Source organism: Salvelinus sp. IW2-2015, unplaced genomic scaffold (genome assembly GCF_002910315.2).
Source record: "Salvelinus sp. IW2-2015 unplaced genomic scaffold, ASM291031v2 Un_scaffold1552, whole genome shotgun sequence".
Classification (NCBI taxonomy): domain Eukaryota; kingdom Metazoa; phylum Chordata; class Actinopteri; order Salmoniformes; family Salmonidae; genus Salvelinus; species Salvelinus sp. IW2-2015.
The window spans coordinates 130,947-145,485 of NW_019942983.1; the positions used below are offsets into that span (position 1 = coordinate 130,947).

At 43.5% G+C, this 14,539-nt stretch overlaps 1 long non-coding RNA gene and 1 pseudogene across 1 annotated transcript; both read left to right on the forward strand.

Moving 5' to 3' along the window:
• The window catches only part of LOC112071235 (late secretory pathway protein AVL9 homolog), a 50,966-nt pseudogene extending 39,214 nt beyond the window's left edge, over positions 1-11,752 (forward strand).
• A 519-nt stretch (positions 11,753-12,271) lies between these two features.
• LOC139024474 (uncharacterized) lies at positions 12,272-14,021 on the forward strand. The gene is made up of 2 exons (XR_011475797.1): positions 12,272-12,890; positions 13,887-14,021. It is a non-coding gene; the product is annotated as an uncharacterized lncRNA (long non-coding RNA).
• The last annotated feature ends 518 nt before the right edge of the window (positions 14,022-14,539 follow it).

The following is a 14,539-nucleotide window of genomic DNA, read 5'->3' on the forward strand; positions in this document are numbered from 1 at the left end:
TAAGATTCTCACAGTGAGTACTTCAGTCTAATTAAGATTCTCACAGTGAGTACTTCAGTCTAATTAAGATTCTCACAGTGAGTACTTCAGTCTAACTAAGATTCTCACAGTGAGTACTTCAGTCTAATTAAGAGTCTCACAGTGAGTACTTCAGTATTCTTTGACATCTATTGATACAGTTCTACATGTCTGTACTATAGGCTATATCACACAGTGTAATCATTGAAATGACAATCTCACAAGAACATGCAGATGTCTGCCTCCCAGTGGTGAAGTTTGGTAGTGTTTCTATGCCAGGTAGAATGTGGCATAATGCAGATTCATTATAACAAGGCATTTCACTGCTTCTCATGTCGCCGCGTCTCATGTCGCCGCTTCTCATTTGACTGCTTCTCATGTCGCCGCGTCTCATGTCACCGCTTCTCATGTCACCGCTTCTCATTTGACTGCTTCTCATGTCACTGCTTCTCTGATTATAATAATACACTGTAGATAGTGAATCAATTTTTTTGCCAAGTACTGTGAAAAGGCTGTGGCCTATTCCATCAACTCAGTGGCCTTGTGGTTAGTGTCAGCCCTAAGATTGGAAGGTTGGGAGTTCGATCCTCAGCTGAATCATACCAAAGACTGTAAAAATGGGACCCAATGTGTGTCTACTTGGCACTCTGCATTAAGGTGATAGATTGGGGGGGTAAGGCCTTACGATGAGACTACAGTCCTGTCCAGGAGGTGTATTTGTACATTAATCTGCCTCACACTACAGAAACAGGAGATAGATTGGGTGTAAGGCCTTACAATGAGACTACAGTCCTGTCCAGGGGGTGTATTTGTACATTAATCTGCCTCACACTACAGAAAGCAGATATGTCCACAAGCCAAGGTTACTTCCTTACTTATGAGATGAGCAGAGTCCTCAAGTCCAAGTCAACTCTTTCGAGGGGAGAGTCATAGTGTTGAGGACCAGCAGATATAAATCAGGGTAAATTAACGTTTTTCCCTCGGTGTGTAGACCTAGACCAGGTTTCTCATGAAATTCCAGTTCTGAGGATTGGAGCAAATCCTCCTGCCATCTTGCTAAACTGTATTCGGAGAGAAGTTGGGAAAATGAATCCCAAACCAAGTGGACATCCGGAAGGCTCCAACACAGTGTCACTGACTCCTTACATATTGACCATATTCTAAACTGGGATAAAGGAATGAGTAGTCCGCATACAGAATATAGCTGATTCCCAGTGACGTCTCCCTGCATCTAAATATACTGTACGTTACAAATACTACATTTCTACCTAATATGTATTTATATTTAGCCCAGCACCGGTAGTCTCAAATTTAGGATGTGCATATGGCCCTCCCTTCCTCCACCTAAACTCTGGTGTTTTAAACTCTTTAAACTCTGGTGTTTTAAACTCTGGTGTTTTAAACTCTGGTGTTTTAAACTCTGGTGTTTTAAACTCTGGTTTTAAAACTCTGTGTTTTAAACTCCTGGTGTTTTAAACTCTGTGTTCAAACTCTTTAAACTTTAGTGTTCTAAACTCTGTCTTTTAAACTCTGTTCCTCAACTCCATATTCTTATGAACTATAGCTAGGTGCCATGTTGTCACTGCAGTCACACTATTTCATGAGACTAAGCTCTAGCTAAACTGCCTTCTTGTGATGTGATAGACACCAGTCTATATTCTGCTCCGTCCATTAATTATTACAGAGGTTCATTCTCAAAAACCTTGCTGGCGGTCTCAGGGCCGGGCTTGGTTACGTTCCAGGAAGTGTGTAGGAAATGCATCATGCCGTGCATTGACTGTCCGGGTCTCCAGCCCTGCCTCTAGGGCTACCCTCCAATATTTCCCCCTGCCTCCACACTATGTCGGCGTCCCAAATGTGCACCCTATTCCTATATAGTGCACTACTTTTGACCGGACCCATAGGGAATAGAATGCACTATATGAGGAATAGGGTGCCATTTGGGACGCATTCACGAGTCTTCATCCGTAGCTTTCTTCTGGCTTTATGTGAAACATGGAGAGATTGCTTTATGTGAGAACATGGAGGGATCTGTTATGGTGAGAACATGGAGGGATCTGCTTATGTGAGAAACATGGAGGATCTGCTTTATTGGTGAGAACATGGATCTGCTTTATGATGAAACATGGAGGATCTGCTATGTGAGAACATGGGATCCTCCTTTATGGTGAGAACATGGAGATCTGTTTTATGGGATACATGAGAGATCTGCTTATTAGTGAGAACGGAGATCTGCTTTATGGTGAGAACATGGAAGAGATCTCGCTTTATGGTGAGAACATGGAGGATCTGCTTTATTGAGAAACATGGAGGGATCTGCTTTATGGTGAGAAAATGAAGGATCTGCTTTATGTGAGAACATGAGATCTGCTTGGTGTGATACATGGAGAGATGTAAAAAGACAGTGAAAAATAACAGCAGCGAGGCTATATACAGCAGAGACTATATACAGCAGCGAGGCCATATACAGCAGCGCGAGGCTATATACAGCAGCGAGGATTATACAGCCGAGCTATATAACAGTACCGAGGAGGCTATATACAGTACGAGGCTATATACAGTAGCGAGGGCTATATACAGTAGAGAGCTATAACAGAGAGAGGTTATACACAGCGAGCTATATACAGCAGCGGCTATATACAGCAGCGAGGCTATATAAAACAAAACATGAAACAGAGCAGCTATACAGAGAGAGGCTTACAGTACGAGTACAAAATACACTACAGCACCGGTAGTTGGGCTGATGAGTAGACTGTACATGTAGTATGGTTAAATGTGACTATGCATATTATAAACAGAAAGCAGCAGCGTAAAAGAGTGTTGGGGGGGGTACACAATGCAAATAGTCCGTACCCATTTGATTACATGTTGCATTCTATGGCTGGGGTAAAAAACTGTTGAGAAGCCTTTTTGTCCTAGACTTGGCACTCTGGTACCGCTTGCCATGGTAGTAGAGAGAACAGTCTATGATGGGTGGCTGGGTCTTTGACAATTATTAGGGCCTTCCTCTGACACCGCCTGGTGTAGAGGTCCTGGATGGCAGGAAGCTTTGCCCCAGTGATGTACTGGCCGTAACGCACTACCCCCTGTAGCCTTGCCGGTCAGCAGGCGAGCAAATACCATGCAGTGATGCAACCAGTCAGATGCTCTCGATGTTGCAGCTGTAGAACCTTTTGAGGATCTGAGGACCCATGACAAATCTTTCAGTCTCCTGAGGGAATAGGTTTGTTGTCCTCTTCACAACTGTCTCGGTGTTGGACCATTCTATTTTTGCTGTGGACACCAAGGAACTGAAGCTCTCAACCTGTTGCATTACTGTGAAGGCAGCCATGCATTGGTGCATGAGAGTTCAGGGATACTACAGTGAAGTAGGAAGTTTACATACACTTAGGTTGGATCATTAAAACCCCGTTTTTCAACCACTCCACACATTATCTTTTAACAAACTATAGTTTTGCAATCTAGTTAGAACATTTACTTTTGCAGACACAATAATTTTCCAACAATTGTTTACAGACAGATTATTTCACTTAATCTCAATTCCAGTGGGTCAGAAGTTTACATACACTAAATTGACTGTGCCTTTAAACAGCTTGGAAAATTTCAGAAAATGATGTCATGGCTTTAGAAGCTTCTGATAGGCTAATTGACATCATTTGAGTCAATTGGAGTTGTACCTGTGGATGTATTTCAAGGCCTACCTTCAAACTCAGTGCCTCTTTGCTTGACATCATGGGAAAATCAAAAGAAATCAGCCAAGACCTCAGAAAATAAATTGTAGACCTCCACAAGTCTGGTTCATCCTTGGGAGCAATTACCAAACGCCTGAAGGTACCACGTTCATCTGTACAAGCAATAGTATGCAATTATAAACACCATGGGACGATGCAGCCATCATACCGCTCAGGAAGGAGATGCGTTCTGTCTCCTAGAGATGAATGTACTTTGTTGCGAAAAGAGCAAGTCAATCCCAGAACAACAGCAAAGGACCCTGTGAAGATGCTGGAGGAAACGAGTACAAAAGTATCTATATCCTCAGTAAAACGAGTCCTATATCGACATAACCTGAAAGGCAACTCAGCAAGGAAGAAGCCACTGGTCGAAAACCGCCATAAATAAGCCAGACTTAATCTTTTAGCCAAATCCTTTTAGTGCAAGCCAAATAATTTCAGGTTTTGAAAAGTTATCCTAGAGCAGGATTCATTGTTTGAGTGGTAAGATGCCAATCATTTGAGACAAAGATCGTACTTTTTGGAGAAATATCCTCTGGTCTGATGAAACAAAAATAGAACTGTTTGGCCATAATGACCATTGTTATGTTTGGAGGGAAAAGGGGGAGGCTTGCAAGCCGAAGAACACCATCCCAACCGTGAAGAACGGGGGTGGCAGCATCATGTTGTGGGGGTGCTTTGCTGCAGGAGGGACTGGTGCATTTCACAAAGTAGATGGCATCATGAGGTAGGACAATTATGTGGATATATTGAAGCAACGTCTCAATACATCAGTCAGGAAGTTAAAGCTTGGTCACAAATGGGTCTTCCAAATGGACAATGACCCCAAGCATACTTCCAAAGTTGTGGCAAAATGGTTTAAGGACAACAAAGTCAAGGTATTGGAGAGGCCATCACAAAGCCCTGACCTCAACCCTACATAAAATTTGTGGGCAGAACTGAAAAAGTCTGTGCAAACAAGGAGGCCTACAAACCTGACTCAGTTACACCAGCGCTCTCAGGAGGAATTGGACAAAATTCACCCAATTTATTGTGGGAAGCTTGTGGAAGGCTACCCGAAACGCTTGACCCAAGTTAAACAATTTAAAGGCAATGCTACCAAATACTAATTGCGTGTATGTAAACTTCTGACCCACTGGGAATGTGATGAAAGAAATAAAAGCTGAAAGAAATAAAACCTGAAAGAAATCATTCTCTCTACTATTATTCTGACATTTCACATTCTTAAAATAAAGTGGTGATCCTAACTGACATAAAACATGGATTTTTCTACTAGGATTAAATATCAGGAATTGTGAAAAACTGAGTTTAAATGTATTTGGCTAAGGTGTATGTAAACTTCCGACTTCAACTGTAGGTGAGAGAAGTGTGCTGTGGTAGGGAGGTCGGCAACGGGGACGAAGCGATTGCTGCTACGAGGTGTGTCAGTGGAACACGAGGGGTTCATTACTCCCTACGTAGTGCACTACTTTTGACCAGAGCCCTTTTGAGTATACAGTGCAGAATGGTGAACTTACTAAATGACTGAGTTTGACTGTGTGATATTAGGTTGCTTCTTGTGTAAATATTTTCTGTCTGGATTTTAATGATTTGTATGATTTGTATAAAAAAAAAAATGAATTTCAAATTTTATTGAATCTTTATTTAACTTGGCAAGTCAGTTAAGAACAAATTCTTATTTACAATGGCGGCCTAACCCGGACGACGCTGGGCCAATTGTGCGCTGCCCTATGGGACTCCAAATCACTGAATCGAACCAGGGTCTGTAGTGCCGCCTCTAGCACTGAGATGCAGTGCACTGCGCCACTCGGGAGCCCAAATGGGTGTATGGCTGAGTGTCTCCTGCACTATAAACTCTGGGAGTAGAGTCAAATGGTACCCTATTCCCTTTATAGTGCACTACCTTTCACCCATAGGGTTCTGTTCAAAACGTAGGGCACTGTGTAGGGCATAGGGGCCCATCAGAGACGCATCCATCAAACAGGCAGTTTGGCAGTTGGTTAGCTAGTTAGCTATCTAAGATAATATCCTGCCTCAGCTTTGTTCCTTTCTGTCACTACAGACAGACAGACAGACAGACTTTCTTTCTACACAAAAACACTGGGGTTTTCAGCTTCATCTCACGATGTGTCTCCTTCCTCTGTGTCAGAGGCATGTGTAGATTGGCATTGTGTAAGACTTCCCTCCTTGTCACTGACAGATGGACTAAAGAAAACACACAGATTAGATCAGGGCAATGTTCAGTAGGGAAAACATAGCAAACTCTTTTTCAACAGAAAATGGAAATCTGTATTATTATTGGACAAGTCTAGGTAGTCCCATTTCATTCTGTTTTCTAAACGTTTTACTGAATACGACCCATGAGGTTCTGTCTCACCACTGTCTCACACAGAGGGCTGAAGTTAACCCACACAGATTGTACAAATGTTTACAGTGTGGGCATTTTCCTGTGCCCTAATTGGTCAGTGGAGCCGTCAGTCATCAGGGCCCCCTAGTCAGACACCGCCCACCAGTCAACCAGCTTCCTGGACCTGAAGTGTTTCCTTGTTTCACTGATCAATGGAACGATCTCTGTCTGTCTGTCTCTCTCCTCTCTCTCTCTGTCTCTTTCTCTCTGTCTGTCTGTCTGTCTGTCTGTCTGTCTCTCTGTCTCTCTCTCTCTTTCTTTCTCTTTCTCTCTTTCTTTCTCTTTCTCTCTGTCTGTCTGTCTCTCTCTTTCTTTTCCTCGCTCTCTCTCAATTCAATTTCAATTTCAGGGGCTTTATTGGCATGGGAAACATATGTTTACATTGACAAAGCAAGTGAAATAGAAAATAAACAATACAAATGAACAGTAAACATTACACTCACAATAGTTCCAAAAGAATAAAGACATTTCAAATGTCATATTATGTGCAAATAGTTAAAGTACAAAAGGGAAAATAAATAAACATAAATATGGGTTGTATTTACAATGGTGTTTGTTCTTCACTGGTTGACCTTTTCTTGTGGCAACAGGTTACACATCTTGCTGCTGTGATGCACACTGTGGAATTTCTCCCAGTAGATATGGGAGTTTATCAAAATTGGGGTTGTTTTCGAATTCTTTGTGGGTCTGTGTAATCTGAGGGAAATATGTCTCTCTAATATGGTCATACATTGGGCAGGAGGTTAGGAAGTGCAGCTCAGTTTCCACCTCATTTTGATGGCAGTGTGCACATAGCCTGTCTTCTCTTGAGAGCCAGGTCTTTCTCAATAGCAAGGCTATGCTCACTAAGTCTGTATATAGTCAAAGCTTTCCTTAAGTTTGGGTCAGTCACAGTGGTCAGGTATTCTGCCACTGTGTACTCTCTGTTTAGGACCAAATAGCATTCTAGTTTGCTTAGTTTTGTTGTTAATTACTTGACACATTGGAAATAATTATCTTTTTGTTTTCTCATGATTTGGTTGGGTGTTTGTCCTATTATGTGAATTATTGGTTGGTGAGCGGACCCCAGACCTCACAACCATAAAGGGCAATGGGTTCTATAACTCTCCTCTAGCCTGGGGCAGTAGCGATGTAGAATATCTCTCCTCTGGCCGGCCTGGCAAAATGTGCCAAGTTGCAGGGTCACAGAGGGCACTGATGTTGACGTGGAAAGGACGACAGCTGAATTCCAAATAGACCCCTAGACCATACACCCTAGCCCACTACCCCCTAGGCACTCCTGTAGATGTGTGAGGATTGAATTGGTCTGTGGCTAAGTAATATCGGGAAACTTCTACCAAGCCAATCGGATTGCAAGCTAAAACTATTTCCGTGATGATTATCTATCCTCTTCTCACTGAGGTTAATAGGAGTTGATGGTTGTATTTATGCAATCATTAGACCGGGACTAGTGACCATCTTGGCTAGAGGTCGACCGATTTATGCTTTTTCAACGCCGATACCGATTATTGGAGGACCAAATAAAGCCGATACCGATTAATCTGACAATTTTTTAATTATTTTTTATTATTATATATATTTATAATAATGACAATTACAACAATACTGAATTAACCTTTTTATTTTAACTTAATATAATACATAAATAAAATCAATTTAGTCTCAAATAAATAATGAAACATGTTTAAATAATGCAAAAAACAAAGTGTTGGAGAAGAAAGTAAAAGTGCAATATGTGCCATGTAAGAAAGCTAACGTTTAAGTTCCTTGCTCAGAACATGAGAACATATGAAAGCTTGTGGTTCCTTTTAACATGAGTCTTCAATATTACCAGTTAAGAAGTTTTAGGTTGTAATTATTATAGGACTATTTCTCTCTATTCCATTTGTATTTCATAGACCTTTGGATGTTCTATTGGATGTTCTTATAGGCACTATAGTATTGCCAGCCTAATCTCAGGAGTTGATAGGCTTGAAGTCATAAACAGAGCTGTGCTTCAAGCATTGCGAAAAGCTGCTGGCAAACGGAGGAAAGTGCTGTTTGAATGAATGTTTACGAGCCTGCTGCTGCCTGCCACCGCTCAGTCAGACTGCTCTATCAAATATCAAATCATAGACTTAATTATAATATAATAAACACACAGAAATACGAGCCTTAGGTCATTAATATGGTCAAATCCGGAAACGATCATTTCGAAAACAAAACGTTTATTCTTTCAGTGAAATATGGAACCGTTACGTATTTTATCTAACGGGTGGCATCCCTAAGTCTAAATATTGCTGTTACATTGCACAACCTTCAATGTTATGTCATAATTCTGTCAAATTCTGGCAAATTAATTACGGTCTTTGTTAGGAAGAAATGGTCTTCACATAGTTCGCAACGAGCCAGGCGGCCCAAACTGCTGCAAATACCCGGACTCTGCTTACACAGAACGCAAGAGAAGTAACACAATTTCAGGCACTGCATTGATTATATGCAACGCAGGACAAGCTAGTTAAACTAGTAATATCATCAACCATGTGTAGTTAACTAGTGATTATGTTAAGATTGATTGTTTTTATAAAATACATTTAATGCTAGCTAGCACCTTACCTTGGCTCCTTGCTGCACTCGCATTAACAGGTAGTCAACCTGCCACGCAGTCTCCTCGTGGAGTGCAATATAATCGGCCATAATCGGTGTCCAAAAATGCAAATTACCGATTGTTATGGAAACTTGAAATCGGCCCTAATTAATCGGCCATTCCGATTGAATCGGTCGACCTCTAATCTCTGTAATGTTGAAATTTGTGTTGACATTTGGGTGCTTTTAAAAAAGATACAACCAGGCTGGATTTAGTTGTATATTTGTTGTGAAATGTACCCGGGGTAACATCCAGCCACTCCAGCTCCTCTCTCAGGTTGATTAGATCTCTCACTACTATAACGGGTTGTAGTAACACACAGAACATTCTGATAAACCACTACTGTTTGTTTCTTGGAAGAGCAGAGAAATGTCACACTACTACCCAGGGTTTATTTCTGGGTTCCAGATGGTTGGTGGGTTGGTTGTGACTGAGTAGACATTCTGTTTTCTCTCTCAATTTCAGCTCGGTGCAGAACAGTGAGCGTGGGAAGAAGATGGGGGCAGCTGTCATCACCACCAGTCGGAGTGTTGTGCAGACTGGGAAGGCAGTAGGTGAGACAGAGTCAGCCTCTCTAGCCCACCCTATCCCAGTGAGACAAACAAACAGACAGACAGACTCTTTAGCCAACCCTTCCCCAGTGAGACAGACAGACAGACAGACTCTTTAGCCAACCCTTCCCCAGTGAGACAGACAGACAGACAGACTCTCTAGCCAACCCTTCCCCAGTGAGACAAAGAGATAGACATACTAACAGGAAAACCAGAATCCTGCAAACAAAATGTCTGGAAAACCTGGAATTTTTGGGAAGGTTACTGTAATTTTGCTACAGTACATTCAGGAAAGTATTCAGATCCCTTGACTTTTCCACATTTTATTACGTTTCAGCCTAGACATTTTTGCAAATGTATTACAAATAAAAAACAGAAATATTCTATTTACATAACTATTCAGACCCTTTTCAATACTTTGTTGAAGAACCTTTGGCAGCGATTACATTCTTTAGTCTTCTTGGGTATGACGCTACAAGCTTGGCACACCTGTATTTGGGGAGTTTCTCCCAGTCTTCTCTGCAGATCCTCTCAAGCTCTGTCAAGTTGGATGGGGAGCGTCGCTGCACAGCTATTTTCAGGTCTCTCCAGAGATGTTCAATCGGGTTCAAGTCCGGGCTCTGGCTGGGCCACTCAAGGACATTCAGAGAGACTTGTCCCGAAGTCACTCCTGCGTTGTCTTGGCTGTGTGCTTACAGTAGGGTCGTTGTCCTGTTAGAAGTTGAACCTTCGCCCCAGTCTGAGGTCCTGAGCGTTCTGGAGCAGGTTTTCATCAAGGATCCTCTATACTTTGCTCTGTTTGTCTTTCCCTCGATCCTGACTAGTCTCCCAGTCCCCGCCGCTGAAAAACATCCCCACAGCATGATGCTACCACCACCGTGCTTCACCGTAGGGATGGTGCCAGGTTTCCTCCAGATGTGGCGCTTGGCAATCAGGCCAAAGAGTTCAATGTTGGTTTCATCAGACCAGAGAATCTTGTTTCTCATGATCAGAGTCATTTAGGTGCCTTTTGGCAAACTCCAAGCAGGTTGTCATGTGCATTTTACTGAGGAGTGGCCACTCAACCATAAAGGCCTGATTGGTGGCATGCTGCGGAGATGGTTGTCCTTCTGGAAGATTCTCCCATCTCCAGAGAGGAACTCTGGGGCTTTGTCAGAGTGACCATCCGGTTTTTGGTCACCTTTCTGACCAAGGCCCTTCTCCCCCGATTGCTCAGTTTTCAGGCCAGCCAGCTCTAGGAAGAGTGTTGGTGGTTCCAAACTCCTTCCATTTAAGAATGATGGAGGCCACTGTGTTCTTGGGGACCTTCAAGGCTGCAGAAATGTTTTGATACCCTTCCCCAGATCTGTACCTCGATACAATCTTGTCTCGAAGCTCTACAAACAATTCCTTCGTCCTTATGGCTTGTTTTTGCTCTGACATGCACTGTAAACTGTTGGACCTTATATAGACAGGTGTGTGCCTTTCCAAATCATGTCCAATCAATTGAATTTACCAAGGAGGACTCCAATCAAGTTGTAGAAAAATCTCAAGGATGATCAATGGAAACAGGATGCACCTGAGCTCAATTTCGAGTCTCATAGCAAAGTGTCTGAATGCTTATGTAAATAAGATACTTCTGATTATTATATTTTATAAATTTGCACACAAAATATAAATACATTCTTGATTTTTCATTATGGAGTATTGTGTGTAGATTGATGAGGAAAAAAAATATATTTAATACATTTTAGAATAAGGCTGTAATGTAACAAAATGTGTAAAAAGTCAAGGTGTCTGAATACTTTCTGAATGCTCTGTGATTCTAATCGCTCCTGTCTCCATCCTCCAGGTCAGTCGGTGGGTGGAGCGCTGAGCAGCGCTAAGTCAGCCATGTCCTCCTGGTTCTCTACGTTGGCACCGCCAGCTATCGTACCCACTCCAGCAGCCTCACCAGAGCCTCAGTTACCTACAGAGACCAAGCCTTGACCACCTCCCCCTCACAGCAGCTGTCTAGCGGGAGAGACTAGGGTTAACCTACCCCCCCGCCTCCTCAACAGTCCTCCCCTGACTCTCTCAATTCATCTTTCCTTGATTTCTTGCACTCTTTCTCCTCATTCTCAAACCCCATTGGAGAAAAAAGTCAGCGGGGGGAGGGATCTTGGACTGTGACCTCCAATACAGTTGAAGGAGGCAAGGAGATACTTCTCTCAGATCACAACATATTTTGTATTTTTTTATTTAACCTTTATTTAACTAGGCAAGTCAGTTAAGAATAAATTCTTATTTACTATGACGGCCTACTGGGGAACAGTGGGTTAACTGCCTTGTTCAGGGGCAGAACGACAGATTTTTACCTTGTCAGCTCGGGGATTCAATCTTGCAACCTTTTGATTACAAGTCCAACACTCTAACCACTAGGTTACCTGCCGCCCCTTCACTCTAACCACTAGGCTACCTGCCGCCCCTCACTCTAACAGCTAGGAACTAACGCTGCCTCCCGTCTACACTGCTTAACTAACTAGGCTACCCTGCCGCCACTCCACTCCTAACCACGTAGACTACCTGCCTCCTCTACACTCTAACACCCTAGGCTACCTGCCGCCTCTACACTCTAACCACTAGGCTACCTGCCGCCCCTTCACTCTAACCACTAGGCTACCTGCCGCCTTACACTCTAAACCACTAGGTTACCTGCCGCCCCTACACTCTAACCACTAGGCTACCTGCCTCCTTCTAACCACTAGGCTACCTGCCGCCTCTACACTCTAACCACTAGGTTACCTGCTGCCCTACACCTCTAACCACTAGGATACCTGCCTCCTCTTACACTCTAACCACTAGGCTACACTGCCGCCCCTACACTCTAACCACTAGGCTTACCTGCCTCCTTACACTCTAACCACTAGGCTACCTGCTGCTCCTCTACACTCTAACCACTAGGCTACTGCCGCCCTACACTCTAACCACTAGGCTACCTGCCGCCCTACACTCTAACCACTAGGTTACCTGCCGCCCCTACACTCTAACCACTAGGCTACCTGCCGCCCCTACACTCTAACCACTAGGCTACCTGCCTCCTCTACACTCTAACCACTAGACTACCTGCCACCTCTACACTCTAACCACTAGGCTACCTGCCTCCTCTACACTCTAACCACTAAGCTACCTGCCGCCCCTACACTCTAACCACTAGGCTCCTGCCTCCTCTACACTCTAACCACTAGGTTACCTGCCGCCCCTACACTCTACCACTAGGCTACCTGCCTCCTCTACACTCTAAACCACTAGGCTACCTGCCGCCCCTGGATGGCAAACAGATGGATCTGTTTGTGTCCAAATGGCACCTATTCCCTTCTATAGTTTTTCAAAAGGGAAAAAAATACTTTAAATAGGATATTTTTTTTATAAAGGGAATACATTGCCATTTAGGATGCATCCCAGGTGTCCAGGACCTCTTTCATCCTCTATACCCAGGATACAACTGCTCCAGTATGGAGAGCATCCCAGGTGTCCAGGACCCTCCTTTCATCCGCTATACCCAGGATACAACTGCCTCAGTATGGAGAGCATCCCAGGTGTCCAGGACCCTCCTTTCATCCGCTATACCAGGTACAACTGCTCCAGTATGGAGAACAGACAGACACTTCTGTCATTCCCCAAAGACACTTCTGTCATTCCCCAAAAGCAGACAAAGACAGACAGACAAAGACAGACAGACAGACAGACAGACAGAACAGACAGACAAGACAGACAGACAGACAGACAGACAAAGAAAGACATTCTGTCATTCCCCAAAGAACAGACAGACAGACAGACGACGACAAGAAAGACACTTCTGTCATTCCCAAAAAGACAGACAGACAGACAGACAGACAAAGAAAGACACTTCTGTCATTCCCAAAAAGACAGACAGACAGACAGACAGACAGACAAAGAAAGACACTTCTGTCATTCCCCAAAAAGACAGACAGACAGACAGACAGACAGACAGACAAAGAAAGACACTTCTGTCATTCCCAAAAAGACAGGACAGACAGACAGACAGACAGACAGACAGACAAAGAAAGACACTTCTGTCATTCCCAAAAGACAGACAGACAGACAGACAGACAGACAGACAAAGAAAGACACTTCTGTCATTCCCAAAAAAGACAGACAGACAAGACAGCAGACAGACAAAGAAAGACACTTCTGTGCCACAAAAAGACAGACAGACAGACAGACAGACAGACAGACAGACAGACAGACAGACAGACAGACAGACAGACAGACAGAAGAACAGACAGACAGACAGACAGCAGACAAAGAAAGACACTTCTGTCATTCCCCAAAAAGACAGACAGACAGACAGACAGACAAGAAAGACACTTCTGTCATTCCCCAAAAGACAGACAGACAGACAGACAGACAAAGAAAGACACTTCTGTCATTCCAAAAAGACAGACAGACAGACAGACAGACAAAGAAAGACACTTCTGTCATTCCCCAAAAAGACAGACAGAGACAGAAACAGACAAAGAAAGACACTTCTGTCATTCCCAAAAAGACCAGAAGCAGACAGACAGACAAAGAAAGCACTTCTGTCATTCCCCAAAAAGACAGACAGACAGACAGACAGACAAAGACAAGAAAGACACTTCTGTCATTCCCAAAAAGACAGACAGACAGACAGACAGACAGACAGACAGACAGACAGAACAAAGAAAGACACTTCTGTCATTCTCAAAAGACAGACAGACAGACAGACAGACAGACAAAGAAAGACACTTCTGTCATTCCCCAAAAAGACAGACAGACAGACAGACAGACATTTTCATGCTCAGAGTCTCAGCCACTTTAGATTTGAGTGTCGTCTCTGTGTGTTATCCCACACCAGTGTTTTTCTCTAGCTGTATGTCAACAAGGTGTATACGTATATACTGACCGTCTTTAATGACAGTGTGCGTCGCTGTCTACGGCGCCACTCCTACGCGACTCTCGTCCCTGCGGGAAGAATCGACACGCTGTCTGACCTAAGACAATATGGTGGGACTGTAAATCATCAAGACACTGGGCCAGAGCAAGTTGATTTCAGATTGAACAGGTGGACTCCCAACGGAAACCCATCCCATATATAGTGTACTTCTGTCCAGATCCCTAAGGGGTGGGTGGGGGGTTGGATTGTTGGGTGGGTTGGATTGTAGATGGGTTGGATTGGTAGATGGGTTGGATTGGTAGATGGGGT